Below are 16,931 nucleotides of genomic sequence, written 5' to 3'. Positions count from 1 at the left end.
TGGCTTCTGTGCATCAGTTCAGTACAGAAATGTGCACACTACCAACTAAAGTAGCCTTGCGGGATTGTAGGTAGTTCTGTCACCAGAAGGAGGCACACATCCTGCTCTAAATAGTAAAGCCTCCCTGAGGAGCCACTAAAGACTGAACCTGAAGTACAGTGTATTCAGCAGTCATTATAAATACATAACAGTGATGTCTCTATAAATTCTCTAATTTCCTTCTTTTTCCGTCCTTCTCTCTACCCTAGCTATACACAGAGATGGTCATATTCTTGATCTTGGTATCTATTCCATTTTCACATTCATAAGGACTGAAGTTCCTTTAACTGATTATAACCTTTTATCATCCCATCTTTCTCTATGCCTTATGGCCCCCTAAGCCTGTCATTTATCCTTATGCTGACCTCTAATGCTTCCCCTACCCTCAGTTCTTTCCCAGGCCATCTAAGCATTGGCTTCACTCTCCAAACTTCCTAATCTCTACTCCTTAGAGTGACCCAATTCAACTCTACTGTTCTCTGCTCTCAAATCCTCTGCTTTTCTGTCCCATTGCCAATCACTCCTTGACAAAGCAGAGTCCTCAATAGCTCCCCATTCTTTCATTCCTATTCATGTGCTGCTGAATGGAGTTGGAGGAAGCCACACAAATGTGTTGATTGGATCCACCGCACATTTATATTATCCATTCTCAATTGGACCCTCACTGAAGCAAGGCAATTCTGCTCCTTCCTAATCAGTTCTCTATTCCATTCTCCAAGCATCTGCTCTAAACCATTTGATCTCTTCTCAAACTCCCCATAGCAGCCTCTTTCCTCAGTGCAGGAGCTCATTTTGTACTTCACTGAAAAAATGTAGACCTTTCACCAATGCCTCCTACTTCTTATCTCACATTACTCACATGTCTCCATCTACTAGCTATTCTTTCACTGCTATTCGATATGAATGGCAGTTCTAAGGACAACCCTTCTTCTACATGCTCTCTTTATCCAATCCTCCATCCAACTTCTCCAGCTTATTGCTTTTACCAATCAGGACAGTGAGATTCCAACAAGAGAGCTCTGGATGTGAAAAAATTAAGTTATCTATGACATGTTTTGTAGTCTGGGCAGCAAAGTGGCTGGTGAATGAGTCAGGGAGTGAATTGAGGCTATCAAATGCTAATATCTCTCTCTCTCTCTCTCTCTCTCTCTCTCCTTCAACTGCTAGTTTCTTCCCTGATGACTTAGAAACATGCTCATCTCTCTCATCCTCAACAAAATCACTTGTGATCCAACCAACCACATTAGCTATCATTTTATATCTCTCTCCCATTTTTCAGCTAAGCTCCTTGAAAAAGTCATCAATACCCACTGCTTCCACTTTTCCTCCCACTCTTTTCTAAATCCTTTGCATTCTGGCTTCTGCCCTCATCATTCAATTAAAACTGCTCTATCCAACATTAAGAATGATTTCTTAATTGCCATATTTAATGGCCTTTTCTCAGATCTCATCCATCTTGGCCTCTCTGCATCATTTGACACTATTGTTCACCTCCTCCAAGATGTTTTCTTCTCTCTTAAGTTTTTATGTCACCTTTCACTTTTGCTTCTGCTCCTACATGTCTGGTCTCTCTCATCTCCTTCACCAAATGTTCATCTATGTCGTGCTCACTAACTGTTACTCTTCCCAAGACACTGTCCTTGGACCTCTTCTCTTTTCCCTCCATGTATCATAACTCTTCTAGTTTCTCCTGAGTTCTAGTCCCACATTACCAGTTGCCTATTGGATAGGTGAAACAGTATGTCCTATGGGTTTCTCAAACTCAACATGCCCAAACAACTAGTTATCTTTTCCCAAAAACCGTCCCCTCTTCCAAACATTCCTATTACTGTCAAGGGCATTACTGACCTCACAGTCACCCACGCTCTCAATTTCAGTGTAATATTTGATTCTTTGCTCTCACTCATCCATATATCCTATTACCAAATCTTGTCATTTCTACCCTCACAACATTTCTTGTATATGTCCCCTTCTCTCCATTCACACAGCCAGTACCTAATTCAAGCCTATTTCATCCCACACCTGGATTATTATAATACACTCCTAATTGGACTCCTTGCCACAAGTATCTACCCACTCCAACCTATCCTCCACTCAAATGCCATAATGATTTTCCTAAAGTGCAGGAAGAAAATATTTTAATGGGAGGACTCTAGACCCATAGGAGACTTTGGTTTTGGAAAGTAACAGAGAAGTAAAGGAATGAGCACTTATAAGCAAGTACTATGTGCCACTATACCAAGTGCTTTTTACAATTATCTCATCTAATCCTCACGACAATCTTTTGAGGTAAGTGCAATTATTTTTCACATTTTACAGTTGAAGAAACTGAGGCAAACAGAGGGTAAGTGCCCATGTAGTAAGTGTATGAAGCCAGATTTGAACTCAAGTCTTCCTGACACTAGGCCCAGCACTCTATCCACTGTACCACCAGTTTCTTCTGTGATGACAGATGAGTGGAGCCATAAGGAAATAGATTTACATACCCTTTCAAAGAACAATGGCAGATTCGATTTAACTATGAATCCAGAAATGGAAAAAGGAATTGAGGGAGGAGGAGATGTGTTCATAGCAGCAAAGTAGATGTTGAATAAAACGAAGCATGGTTTCATCTGTGCTTACATGAAGGGGGAAAAGTGAGGTGACCACCAATCAGAACAATGAGATTCCAAGAAGAGGGTTCTGGATCTGAAAAAAATTAAGTTGCTATGACATGTTTCGTAGTCTGGGCAATAAAGTGGCTGATGAATGAATCAGGGAGTACATTGAGGCTATCAAATGCTAAGCAAAACAAGGAAGATATTTTTTTTACTTTATTTGGTAAAAGAGTAGGATCAAAGAAGGGACAACTTTTAGTGATAAATGAGGTGATAACATAGGATAATGGTCTGAAGGCAGAATTAGTCAACTCTTTTTTTTCTTTCTGTTGCCTCTTTCAAGGAGTAAGACCTCTGACTTGGGTGGGATAGGACAAAAGTAATTAGTACAGAATAGGAAATCCAAGATGTGATGACAGAAGGTAGTATTTAGCTACTGTCAATGAATTCAAGTCACCAAAAACAAGCATGCACTCCATCCTAAGATACTAAAAGGATATTTAGGATTGTCAAAGGATGTGACCTCTGAGACACTGTCATTGATTTTTTAAAGACTGTAGAGAACAGGAGAGGTGCCACAGGACTGGAGAAAGGCAAATATTCTAGCTTTCATTAAATGGAAGAGAATGGAATCTGAGAACTATCAGTCAGTAAACTTGACTTCTGTTTCCGGAAAAAATACCAAAAATTATTAAAAGGTTGATTTGTGAGTATTTAGAAAGGAAGTAGTGAAATACCAGCATGGCCTCACCAAGAATAAAGCTTGCCAGATTAATCTTATATCTTTCTTTGACAGTGTAAATAAGTGGTTTCAATCAGATGGAACACTAGGTACTTCTCATACGTAGATTTCTGAAAACATGTCAAAGTCTTTCATGAAAACTTCATAGACAAGATGAAGAAATGAATGTTAGATTATCACACAGTTGTATTGAATCAAAAACCCTTGAGTAACCAGACCCAAAGAGAAATCATCTCATGTAGTGCCTCATGGCTCTGTTCACCATTTTTATTGAAAACAGATGAAGACATAGAAATTACCCTTTTCACATTTGTGATATCTAGAAACTGAGAAACACAGCTAACATTGGATAACAGAGCTGAGATCCAAAGAGATCTCACTGGCTAGAATGATGAACTGAATCAAATAAGATGAAATTTAATAGAGATAAAGGTAACGTTTTATTTTGGGGTTCAAAAATCAATTTCATATATTCAAGATAAGGGAAGAATAACTAGAAAACAGGTCCTGTGGGAACAAAAACTGGGAATTCTGGGGAACATGAACTCGAGAAGATTCACCAGAATGACATGGCAGAAGGGAAAATTTTCATGCTATTAAGATAAGCATTAGTATCCAGAACAAAGGAGGTAAATACTTCTCTGCTATAGTAGGATCGTACTTGGAATATTTGGCTCTGTTCTAGACACCATATTTTATGAAGGACAGAGACAAACTGGAGGACATGCAGAAGAAGGTGGCAAGGACAGTGAAAGAATTGAAAAGCATAATGGGAAGCTGAAAAGACTGGGCCCGCTTAGCCTGAAGAAAAGATTTGTCAGGGACGTGACAGCATTTTTCAAGAGTTTATAGGACTGTCATAGGGAAGAGAAGTCAGACTGTTTCTCTACCACCTATCCACTCCCATACTCTAAGAGCATGATTCCATCCAATTCAGACTCAAGGTAAGGAAAGACTTCACAACAATTAGAGTTTTCTAAGCATAGCATGCACTGCTGTGGCCTCCTCAATGAAAATCTTTAAATAGAAACTGGATGACCAGATGGCCAGAATGTTGTAGCGAGGATTCTCCATCTTGTATGGGTTAGACTATAGAGCCTCTGAAGTACTTTTCATCTTTGAGATTCTGTGATTCTGTGAATCACTTATCTTCTACAATTGACACCACTCTCAAATGAATTCTTATTGAGTTATGGGAGTTACAGAACCATAGAACTGATCATCCAAGAGCCTCATCTAGACTGACAGAGGGGTGGAAAGTGATGCTTGATTCAGAAATAAGTCATTGGAACTGCTTAGTAGAGAGGGGAGGGGAAGAAGTTTCATTGAACCTCGGCTGTGTCAGTTGGTCCAAGCAGAAAGAGTGGATGTTTAAATGCACACACACACACACACACACACACACACACACACACACACACACACACACACATACACTTTATATGTATGTATATATCCATATATGTATATATAGGTATACGCGTGTGTATAGACATGCATACATGTGTGTAATATATGTATATGTGTGTATACACACATGATTGCAGTCTTCCTGTCAAAAGAGTGGGAGCCTGTCTATTTGTTATTCAAGTATGAAGCTGCAGACTTCACCCTGGAGTTGTAAAGGCAGTGAGTAGAGAGCATTCTGTATGTGTACTTTACTGAACTGAAATACAAAACTTGACATTTTTATGACTTTCATAATGTCTGTGAGTATGTGGTGTATCCAGGGTAGAGTCACTCTTCTTTCCCCACCTTCAAGCCTTCTTCCTTGCCCTGCTTTGATGATAGGTCTGAGGAGAAAGAGGAATTGGGAGGCACAGGCTGGCTAGTGGTGAGAGCACTTCAACCATTGCATTGGAAAATCAAAGAAAGGCACAGTGCAGTGGCCCAGAATTAAGAGCCAGCCTCTAGCCCCTTGAATTGTTTTGATCCATTAAAAGAAAGACACAGTTGTAGTTAATGGAGATGACTCCTCCTCTTTCATTGTTTTTTCCTCCAAGCAAACATTTGGCCCTGATTCTTCTGGACACAGCTGCAATGAAAACACCACTGGTTATATAATGGATGCCCAAAGCCACAGCTACCTTAATCCTACTGTTAACTAAATGATTTGGACCAAAGCTGGGGCTACACACATCATCTCTGCTTTAGTGATAGGTGATGCTAGCTTAGCTGGTGTTACGTTACACCAGACATGCTTGTTTTATGAACTCTGCTATACTTATTTAATAAGAATAACAACAACAACAACAACGAAATGGACCAAACTATGGTTTACAATCTTCTGTATATAACAATGATTCATAAAGACTTAGAAGCAACATTTTTAGCAGATGTCACCATTTTGATTACTCACGATTAGCAAGCTACATGGAATGAAAATCTTTCCTAGTCGAAAGACCTAGAAGAGGAGATCAAAGTTATGTGGGGAAGGATAAGGGGCATACCATTCCTACTGTCCTGTCTCCTGCTGGAATTGTACTCAGGATGCTTTCAGATACTCTATAGCTGCCATCCTAATTCTTTTTTATTCAACTATGAAAAATAGTTATTTATTTATCTACCTGTGCAGTAATCCATAAAAAACTTAACATAAAAGAGTAACAGCAGGATATGACTTGTCCCAGGATCATTTCTATCTAAACCTCATCCAAAAAGGTGAGAACAATACAATATAAAGAGTAACTTACTATATTATACTGCTTTAAGGATGCAAACACCTTATATAGATCATCTCATTTAATTGGCTCCCCCACAACAATATCACCAGGTAGAAAACAATAATGATAAAAATTCACAAATTTTGAGAGCTTCAATATTTAAGAACTACTTTCATAAGGGGCAGCCATATAGCATAGTAGATAGAGCATTGGATCTGGAATCAGGAAGACCCAAGTTCAAATCCAGCCTCAAATATTTACCAGTAGTATAACTCTGGGCAAGTCATTTAACCTTTGTCTCCCTCAGTTTCCCCATCTGTAAAATAATAAGAGCACCTACCTCCCAGGCTTGTTGTGAGGATCCAATGAGATAATGTTTGTAATGCACTTTGTAAACTTTAAGGCACTATTTCCTCACAACAATCCTATAAGGTAAGTAATTCAAGTATTATTATTATTATTACCATTTGTAAATAATATTTGTGAAGTACTTGGCACAGTAACTGGTATACAGTAGGTATTTAATAAATACTTGTTCCGTCCCCCCATTTTACAGACAAGGAAACTGGCCCAAGCCACAGAGCTAGGAAATGAAACTTGGAATTAAGCCTAGGTCTTCTGATGCCCAGATTAGAGCCTCTTCTACACTAACATATAACAAAAGGGCTCAGCATCACAGTTGGGACTTGAATCCAGGTCTTAGAGCAATTCTCTAAGAGTGAAAGTTGCTGAGCTGGTGCTGATCTGCAAAGGGCGAGGAAGAACCTCACAAGGGGCTCCCACTCCAATGACATCAGAGGTTTGGTCAAAGCAAAAACATGGGGGAGAGCTCCTAGCAACACTGATTATGTTCCATCTACTACTTAGTATGTAAGTCTTAAGGAGTTTCCAGAGCGCAAACAGGGCAAGTGATTTGCCTGAGGTGACACGTGTACTACATGTGAGAAGCAGTGGTTGAAGCCAGGCCTTTCCTGACTGAAACACTTTGCATTAGGCTCTACTGCCTAATCATCAAATAATAATAAATATTACATAGTAACTCACATTTATATTTTAAAGCTTACAAAGAACTTCTCTCACAACTACCTGGCAATATAAGAATATTATTATCTCCATTTTCTAGATGAGGAGACTGAGGCCTAGAGAGATTAAGTGATTTCTCCACCATTACTCAGCTAATGAGTGTCAGAGGCAGGACATTTAAGGCCCCGTCTCTGATGCAAAATTTTTCACCACACCATGGTGAGAGCAAATGGATAAAGATCCTGCAGACAAACCTCATTTACTTCACAACTTTGCCTGGTGCCATCCTAAATATCCCTCATAGACCTTCCTTCTAAAGACCCTCAAACCATTCCCAACAATTGGCCTGTTATTCCCCATACTTTCCTGGATCGATCATGTCCTTAATGGACTAGCTAACAAGCTAAAGCTGACAAATTTAAGACATCAACAAGATGTGAAATAATATTGGTTAGCATGATGAAGAGTCCCTGAGATTTCCCCTTTGACGAATTAAATGTTCATGAAAATTGTTTCATTGTCTCACAGTACAACCTTTGCCTGGGCACTGAACCTCCAAACTCTTTTCCTACATTAGCTCACTGAAGAGCTTTCAATGACTCTTCAGGTTGTTCTCCAAAGTTCCTTCCGGCTCAAAATTTCTCTGAATCATTGAGCAGGTAAAAGGAGAATAACAAGAGAAGACCGGTAAGGGAGTGAGGGAGATTGGGTCAGGCAAGCCTTTGGTGCCCTCAGATCACATCACACGGATATGATATGACCCCCCGCTAGCTAATGTGTCACCCTGATTCTGGGTTAATACAAGTGGGTTATGTATATACTGGTTAAGCCATGAATCAGATTTATGACTGACCATCAAAGGATCCAGTCCCCGATTTAGATATTTGGCTATCAGTTCCTTACAAACAATGTGTAGCTCAATAAGGCTTCAATACCACCAAGTAAGCCTCTGTGGTTCCTTCCTTCAGGCCACCAGATCCACATGTTCTGTGGCCATTCATTAGATCTCTTTACTTAGCCATCAAAAAAATGCTAGCCCTCCCTCAAATTTTTAAAATTCTATTTAAGTACAGTTTCAAAAAAATTAGCTCATTTTGCACAATTATACAAATGTAATGGATTGGAAAATGGCAAAAAAAAATCATTGGTTTTCCTTTATAATATTATCCAACTAAAGTGACAGATCTTGCAACTGAATGGTTATTAAAATTCAGACTTAACCCAGTATGAATGGCACATATTTAAAAGGAGAGTCATTTTACATGATTTGCTCTCTCATTTTTTTTCTACGGTGACATGGAAAGATCAGTGATTTCAGAAACTTCTTATATTAACTTGTTCCTTCTGGCTTAGTATCGTAAATGAAAACTAAAAGTGGTTTGAATTCCACTCCCCCAACTAATATGGCTGAGCAGGAAAGTGAAAAAGAAATAAAGGAAGATCAGAGGACCACAAACCCAGTCAGGATATTTCCTAGCATGGAGCTCTGACTCTTCCCAAGGTACTTCCATTCAGGGTACTTTGGAAGTTGGCTGTTTTGATCTTCCTTTGGGGGTGAGAGGAGGACTATATCTTCTTGTATAATCTGATTTAACTGGAAATAGTGATTTTGCCATTGAAGTTTTTAATTCAAATCAGTTCTATAATATTTACTAAGCACTCCATTAAGTATATAGCACGGAAGGGAATAAAGAACAAGGTTTACTCTTTCTTTTCCCCAGGTACTTACCCTCCGGGTATTACACAATAATTTTGTTTCTTGTATTTTTGTTTTTGAAAACCATTGTGATACAGTGGGTAGACAGCTAGCCTTGAAGCCAAGAAGACTTGGCTGACACATACTAGCTAGATAACTCTGGGCAAATCAGTAAAACTCTCAGTATTTCAGATAACTCAAAGGAGTTCCCGATGCCAATGAAATGCTCGTCTAGGTTCAGTCCTTAACCCAAATTTTGTTTTAGGAAGGGGGGTCCAATTATCAAAAGTGTCCAGCTGTTTTGTGCCTGCAAAGGCATCCAGCATTAGACTACTACTGTTGAACAAGTAAGACAAATCCAGCATTGCCAGCTTAACATGGAGAGACTTCCCAATGCATCAGTTTCCAAGGCTAAAGAATCTGAAGATGGCTGTTACTTACTGTAAAAGCATCAGTAAAAGTCTACTTGGGACAAATGACAAAGAACAAAAGCATGAATTATCTTTCATTTCATGATTTTCTAAATTGATGTCATTTGTCTTTACATAACTTTCATTTCCAATAAATCATGCCCCCCTCAGAGGAATGTCATTTGTCATGTAGTGCATGCTCAGAAGGTACTTGCATAACCCCATTTGAGATAGCAAGTGGGGCCTCAGAAGGTAGCTACTACATCACCCTTGGTGTTCTAAGGTTAACCTTGAGGGGTTTGGGGATGGTGTGGGTGGGGCACTTGGATTAGTATTAGAAATGCACTGTATATAATACATAAAATGGATAATCAAGACTTGGTTGTATCTTCTCTGTTTTAGAATCATATCATCGAAGGTTTAGAAGAAGGAGACTTTAGAGGTACTCTACTGCAACATCATCATTCAATAGATGAGGAAACTGAGGTCCACAGAAGTTAAATGACTCACCCCAGGCCTCACAGATATTAAGTGGCAGAGCCAGCGCTGAAATTCAGATCCCAGAATGTAAGGAGGATAAGACAGCTTTAAGGTCCTGCTCTTGGGGGATCCTTGTGAAAGGGAAAGTGACAGAAAATGGTTGATAAGGCAACATATGTGGCAAAAGACCAAAATTACCAACAATTTCAGGAGGGAAAAAATTAGTTAAAAATCTTGAGCACAAGCAAATAAATCAGCAGGTAAGGTATTAAAAACAGAAAGGATGATGGTCACTAGGACAGCTAAACAAGTCCAAACATCTCTAAAAAGTTTTGCAAGACCAAGGGAATTGAATCAACATCTGATGAAGCAGGGTACCAAGACAGCATGGAAGCATGATGGGATCTTCCCAAGTAATTCAAGAGAGAAATAAAAATTATGAAAGCAGAATTTATAACCTAAACAACAGAAATAATTGGCAGAATAGAAAAAAAACTGAATCTACAATGGTAAGTCTCTATAAAAAAAAAAAAAGCAGGGGGAGGGAGAGACAAGCAATTGGAAATACAAATACACTCAAGTGAAGACCAAGCTGGAAAAAAAGTGAGGCAAAGCAGGGAAAAGTGGGGGAGTAGTAAAATGTAAAAAGCAACAACAAAGAAATCATTTAGAAGAGGAAACTCAAAATAGACACTTTAGAAGCTTTAATGCTGTGAGAAATACAAAGACTACGTAAAGGGATAAATAATTATAAGGACCACAAATCCAGGAATAAGAACTTAGAATAGGTGGAAAACAAAGAGAATTAATGAAGAGAACAAGGGAAAGAAATCCTTTTTTTTAAAAAAAAGGCATAGAAAATGAAAAACTAACAAAAGATTTTGAAAGGAAAATAAGAGAGATTTTTGTTAACTATTTAACAGGAATAAAAGAGAAAGAATAAAATTCTTAGGTGAACTTTTCTTAAAAGAATTAGGAATTAATAAGTTAAGTAAAATTTCCAACCTAGGGAAAGGGGTATATCAATCAGGAAGAAAGTTCTAAAAGCAAGGGGAAGAGAGCCTGCCAGAATAGGGTTGCTTCACCATAGATTGAATCATCTTTAAAGTGAAAGAAGAGCCCTCTCAAAAAAATTCCAATTAAAAAAAAAAACAATATCAGAGACCAAATAGAGGAAAATATGCATCTAACACTCATAACTTTAAATGTGAATGGATTAAACAATTCTAATAAAACAAAAGTGACTGACAGATGAGATAAGAAAAAAAAAACCAATGTACTGCCTACAAGAGACATAAATAAAAAGCAAAGTTATATGTGGAATATAGACAAAGGGCCAAAAAATGTATTTACTATATATCTGGTAAAGTAAAAAAGCAGGAATTGTAATCATGCTATCAGACAAAGTAAAAACAAATAATTTACAACATAAGAGATAAATAAGTAAACTACATCATGCCAAAAGAAACCATAAACAAGTAAATATCAACATTAAACATTTTAGCATCTAAATCCATAAAAGGAAAAGTTAATTGAATTACAAGAAGACATAGACAATAACGCACTAGTAAAAGACTTTAATTTCCCTCTCTTGGTTTTGGATAAATATAAGAGAAAGATGAACAAAAAGGGAAATAGAGGATTAAGCAAATTCTTAAAGAAGCCAGAACCTAAAGATTTATGGTATCTTCTAAATGCGATTGCTAAAGAATATACATGTTTCTCAGTACCATATAGAACTTTTATAAAAATTTGTCATATTGGTGTGCGAGGATATTGCAAATAAATGTAAAAAGTCAGAAATAGTAAATACATTCCTTATAGATCATAATGCAATAAAAATGGTCATCAGATCAAGGAGCACAAAGAAAACACACAGAGCCAAATAGAGACTTAGCAATGAAACCCTAAATAATAAGTGGGTAAAAGAACAAATCACAGAATTAATAATTATGTCAAAGAAAATTATAGTGATGAAAAAATTTCAAAATTTCCCGATGTGACTAAAGTAGTCCTCAGGGAAAAAAATTATTTCCCTGAAAATAAATATTAACAAAATAGAAAAGGAGAGGATTAGCAATTTAAAAAATTAATAAGCCAACAGACTAAAAAAACAAACTCAAAATAAGCACAAAAGAGATACTGTAAATTAAAGGGAAAATAGATAAATTAGAAAGTCAACAAGCATTTATTAAGCACTTTCTATATGCCAAATACTGTACTAAGTACTGGGGATACAAAGAAAGGCAAAAACAGTCTCTGGCCTCATGAAGCTACCTTTCAATCTAATGAGGGAGAAAACATGCAAATAAATCAAGTCCACAAGTATTTTATTAAAGCACCTACTATGTGCCAGGTGCTGTACTAAGCACTGGTGATACAAAGAAAGGGGAAAAAATCTAGCCCCTCTCTCAAGGAGCTCATAATCACGGCCTTATATGGCATGCAACAGCAATAACTATGCATAAACAATATATGTAATAATAATAGCTAGGATTTATGTACAGCTGTAAGGTTTGCAAAATGCCTTACGTATACATATGCATATGTATGTGTCTATATATAGATAGATAGAGATATAAATATCCTCATAACAGTCTTATGAAGTCAATGCTAATATTATCTCCACTTTATAAGTCAGGAACCTGATGCTAAGAGAGCCCAGTAAGTCCTAAGGGTAAACTCTTAAAATGTCGGAACTGACAGAGACCTTAGAACATAAGACATAGAATGTCAGCACTGGAGCAGAATTTAGAGACCATCTAGCCTAAGCCCCTCATTTTACAAATAAAGAAACTGAGTCCCAGAAAGGCAAAAATGACTTGTCCAAGGTCACACAGTTCAGGTGTCTTCAGGTAGAGTCTACAATTCTTAGGGAATTACACATCAAACATGCTTTGGTAGTGATGTACAGTATCGATGGAACTTGGCAGTCAGAGAATATTTCCTGATGTCTACAGGAAATCCGTTCTACAATAAGAAAAAGAGAGAGTGAGAACATGAGAACAGAGACATAATTACAATTGATGGGAAAGGTGAGGAACAGCAGCTGTCCAACCCAAAAGTTGGAGCATGGGGACAGAATGAACACACAGATTTGTGGCTCCACCTCAGCCCCACTCTACCAAAAAAAAAAATCCCTTGTCACACTCCACTAAGCGGAACAGAAAGTGCTAGTACTGTTAAGTACCCAAATATCTAACATCTACCCTAGGATGGTGTTATGTTAAGACTGTTGGACTGGGAATCTGGAGACCTAGATTCAAAATCTAGCTCTGCCGTCGTCTGACCTACTTCTCTGGTTCTCAGTGCTCTCGTCTGTAGGAGGAGGTTTGATTACAGAAGCCCAAAGGTCTCTTTCAGCTCTATGAGAATCCATAAATTCTCCCTCCTGGTCTCTATCTCCTGGCTTCTTTACGCTTCCTTCAAGTCTCAGCCAAAATCTCAAGACTTTCCTAATCCCCCTTAATGTTAGTGCTTTCCCTCTGAGATTACATCCAAATTATCATAGAGAGATAGAGAGACATATGCTGCGTATTCAGAGTTGTTTGTATGTTGCCTCCACTATTAAATTGTAAGTTCCTTGTGATCAGAGACTAGTCTTGGTTTTTCCTTGTATCCCCAACACTTAGTGGAATGTCTGGCATAAAGAAAGCGCTTACAGAATGCATGTTGACTTGACTTGACCATTCACTCTCCTCTGGTCATGAAAAACACCTCACGCTTGTCTACAGGTTGGCATGAGACTGACTACACACAGCCTGAACACAGCAAAATCTCAATAATATCAGTCAGCTCTCTAAGTCTGGGAGATTCATTCCAGAAAGGACTTTGCTACATATAAGGATGAAAAAAAAAATCAAGTCTTTTCTCATTTGCAGTTAACTTTTTCTTACCACTCCATGAATGATGGCTAGTATAAAGTGTGTCAGACATGATAGCAGGGCTCCAAATGCCAGTGCTACAAGGAGAGGTTTTTGGAATTCTCAAACACTTGAGGAAAGCATTTCTAGGCAGGTCACATCATGATCTATTTGCCATTTGTAAAGTAAAACACCGTCATGAAAAAGAATATTTAATGCTATAAAGAAAAAGCCTACCTTCCCCAGCTAATAAATGTCAGATTACCCATTCCAACTGCATGAAAAAAAAAGAAATCATAAAATAAGATCACAGCCTCCTGTGATTTTTTGAATCAAGATGGAAATTAAGAAATGAAGGTTTAATAATCCGTAACATTTTCTCTTTGGGAAGTCTGCTATTTGTTGAGAGCAATGCTAGCATACATTAGAGGGATGAAAAAGACAGACTGCAGGGCACTTCCATGCTACTTAAAGCCTCCAAAGGACAGTAATCAGTTTTGTGAACACATATGGTTTAGGATTGCACAAACAAACAAAAGCTACCCTCGACGTCACAATGACAGGGCTTTTAAAGGGGATCAAGGAGATCGACCTTCATCACTCAGATCCTTCAGGTGGGTTGTGACCCTAATCACCCTCTATATCAGTCAAGTGCTCTGAATTTCATAGAATCCTAAAGTCGAAATCATAAGAATAGCCCAGCCCAGGGATTTCAAGGAGCCTTTGCAATGAATCAAAGAGGTCATTGAATCCAACGCTCTGTTCAATGGGTAAATAAATGAATATATGGAAAGGGGGGGAAGCATTTATTAAGCATTTACTATGTACAATGCACTACAAATAAAAAGTAAGATAGTCTCTGCTCTGAAGGATACAATCTAATGGGAGCAACACATATAGAAGCTTTCAGCAGCAAATCAGATGATCCTAAGGGTATAGTGACAAATCACTTATTTAATGTCACTTTCACTGATAAAATCATAGTTTCTCATGTTGAGCCATTTGGCAGCATCCAGAACTTTGGTGGCAAGCACTTTATTTTCTGGGTCCTCAGGAGTTGTGTCTGTGGCACTAGCAGGAGCAGACGCCCAGGTCCATCTCTAGCAGCCTTACTTTCCAGGATGATAGCTAAATGCAGTAGACTGGATGCATTGGCTCTAGGCTGTTTGTGTTGAAGTTGCACAGGAGGTGGTAGTCGAAGTAGTGGTGGTGGTTTTCTACCACATTTCTATCTTTCTCTCAGGGTTCCTGCTACTTTAGCTTGGCTGCCTTATCTGTCCTGCAGATAATGTTCCTCTAAAATACAGTATCACAAAGGCATAGAGGAAGAAGCAACCTGATCTAACCTAGGCCCAGCCTGAAGCACGACTTCTTGTTGTTGTCCAACTCTTCATGACCTCATTTGGAGTTTTCTTGGCAGCTCATTTGACAGATAAGGAAACTGAGGCAAACAGGGTTAAGTGACTTGCCCAAGGTGTCACAGGTAGTAAGTGTCTGAGGCCAGACTGGAACTCAGGAAGAGGAGTTTTCCTGACTCCAGGCCCAGCACTCTATCCACTACACCACCTAGCTGCCCTAAAGCATGACTATCATCTAACATATTTCCCACATTCAGTCATCTAACAGTTAATGAATGGGAACTCAGAGTACTTCAGAGAAATACAAACTTTATCTTCTTATTAGAAAAGATTTTATAATATGACTTGCTCACTTGTTCTGTGGCTAAATAACCAAGCTACCACCCTTGTAGTTTCCCTTAGCCTACAGCAACAGCCTTCTAATTGGTCTCTTTGACTGCAGTCTCTTTCCTCTCCAATTCCAAACCAATATTTTAAAGCACAGATCTGACCACAGCACTCTCCTCCTAGAGAAATGTTAGCAGTTCCCTCCTGTCCCTGGGTTTGGCATTTAAAGCCCTTCACAAACTGGCTCCTACCTATCTTAGAAGATTCATTTCATTTTGCTCTTTCTCATAACAGTCCCAGCCAAACTGACCTGCTCACTGTCCCCTCTACATCTCTTACTTCTGTGTCATTGCCCAGAATTCACTCCCTGTGATGAATGTCCCAGATTGCAATTCACTCCCTCTAAACATCTGCTTCTTAGAATCCCCAGCTCTGTTCAAGACTCAGTTTAAATGCCACCCCCTACATGAGGCTTTTCCTGACTTCCCAGATATTAGTGTTTTCCCCAATCCCCATGGGTTTGATTATCATCAATTATTATATCAATTACTATTAACAAATGATTCTCAGAGCAATGTATCCAGGGCTAATCTCTCTCTTCAGCTCCAGGTACATATCAATCAATGCCTTTGGGGCATCTCAAATTCACATGTCCAAAACCAGAGCTCAGTATCTTTCTCCCACAAAGTTTTTCCCCTTCCCAACTTTGCAGTTATGGCTGACGGCCCCACAGACCTTCCAAGTACCCAGGCTGGAAACTTCAGGACCATCCTCAGCTCCTTGCTCACACTGACCGCACGATCTAATCTGTAATCCAGTTTTCCCAGCTTCTCTTGAATATATCCCTTTCTTTCCTCTAGATGGCCCCTCTGGTGACCTTCATCACTTCACGCATGGACTATTGCAATTGGCTTCTTTGCCTCAAGTTTCTCCTCACCCTAATTCATCCTCCAATCATCTGCCAAAGTGACTTTCCTAAAGTGCAAGTCTGACCATGCTACCTCCTCCCTTCCCCCCAACCAATCAGCTCTGGTGTCTCCCTTCACTTCCAGAATTAAAGGTAAAATCTTCTGCCTGGTATCTAAAGCCCTTCACAACCTGGCCCTTTCCTATCTCTTCAGTGTTCTTCCACTTGACCTCCTCCCGTCCTCTGAGATCCGATGGCATTGGCTTCCTTGTTTTTCCTCACAGGAAGCTCCACATTTCCCTACTCTCTGCCTTTTCATTGACTGTGCCTCATTCTTGGAATGCTTATCCTTGTCATCTCTGCCCCCTGGCTTCCTTCAAGGCCGAGCTCAACTTCCACCTTCTGAAGAAGATCTTTCCACATTTCCCTCCCTAACCCACATCCCTCCGAATTCCACTCCTAGTGCTTTCCCTATGAGATTACTTTCCATTACACAGTGTCTAAGTTGCATGGGCTGTCTCCCCTATTAGAAGGTGAGCTCCTTGAGGACAGAGATAATGTTTTTTGCATTTCCTTGTATCCCCAGCCCATAAGACAGTGACTGGCACATCTTGCAAATGCTTTTTGAGTGACTGCTGCTCACTGAGAGTAGTTACAGCTATCCCTTCCACGTTGCGACTTTCCCCATTGCAGTTGTGATATATCATGTGATGGTTAGAAATTAAATGAGAATTTGGGGGGAGTTTTGCAGAAGCCAGCACACGACAGAGCCTATGACCAAATACTTAACCCAAATTTTACAATAAGGTACTATAAACACTCTATA

Source organism: Phascolarctos cinereus, unplaced genomic scaffold (assembly GCF_003287225.1).
Source record: "Phascolarctos cinereus isolate Bilbo 61053 unplaced genomic scaffold, phaCin_HiC Scaffold_2;HRSCAF=192, whole genome shotgun sequence".
Classification (NCBI taxonomy): Eukaryota; Metazoa; Chordata; class Mammalia; order Diprotodontia; family Phascolarctidae; genus Phascolarctos; species Phascolarctos cinereus.
This window is presented reverse-complemented; position numbering follows the sequence as displayed.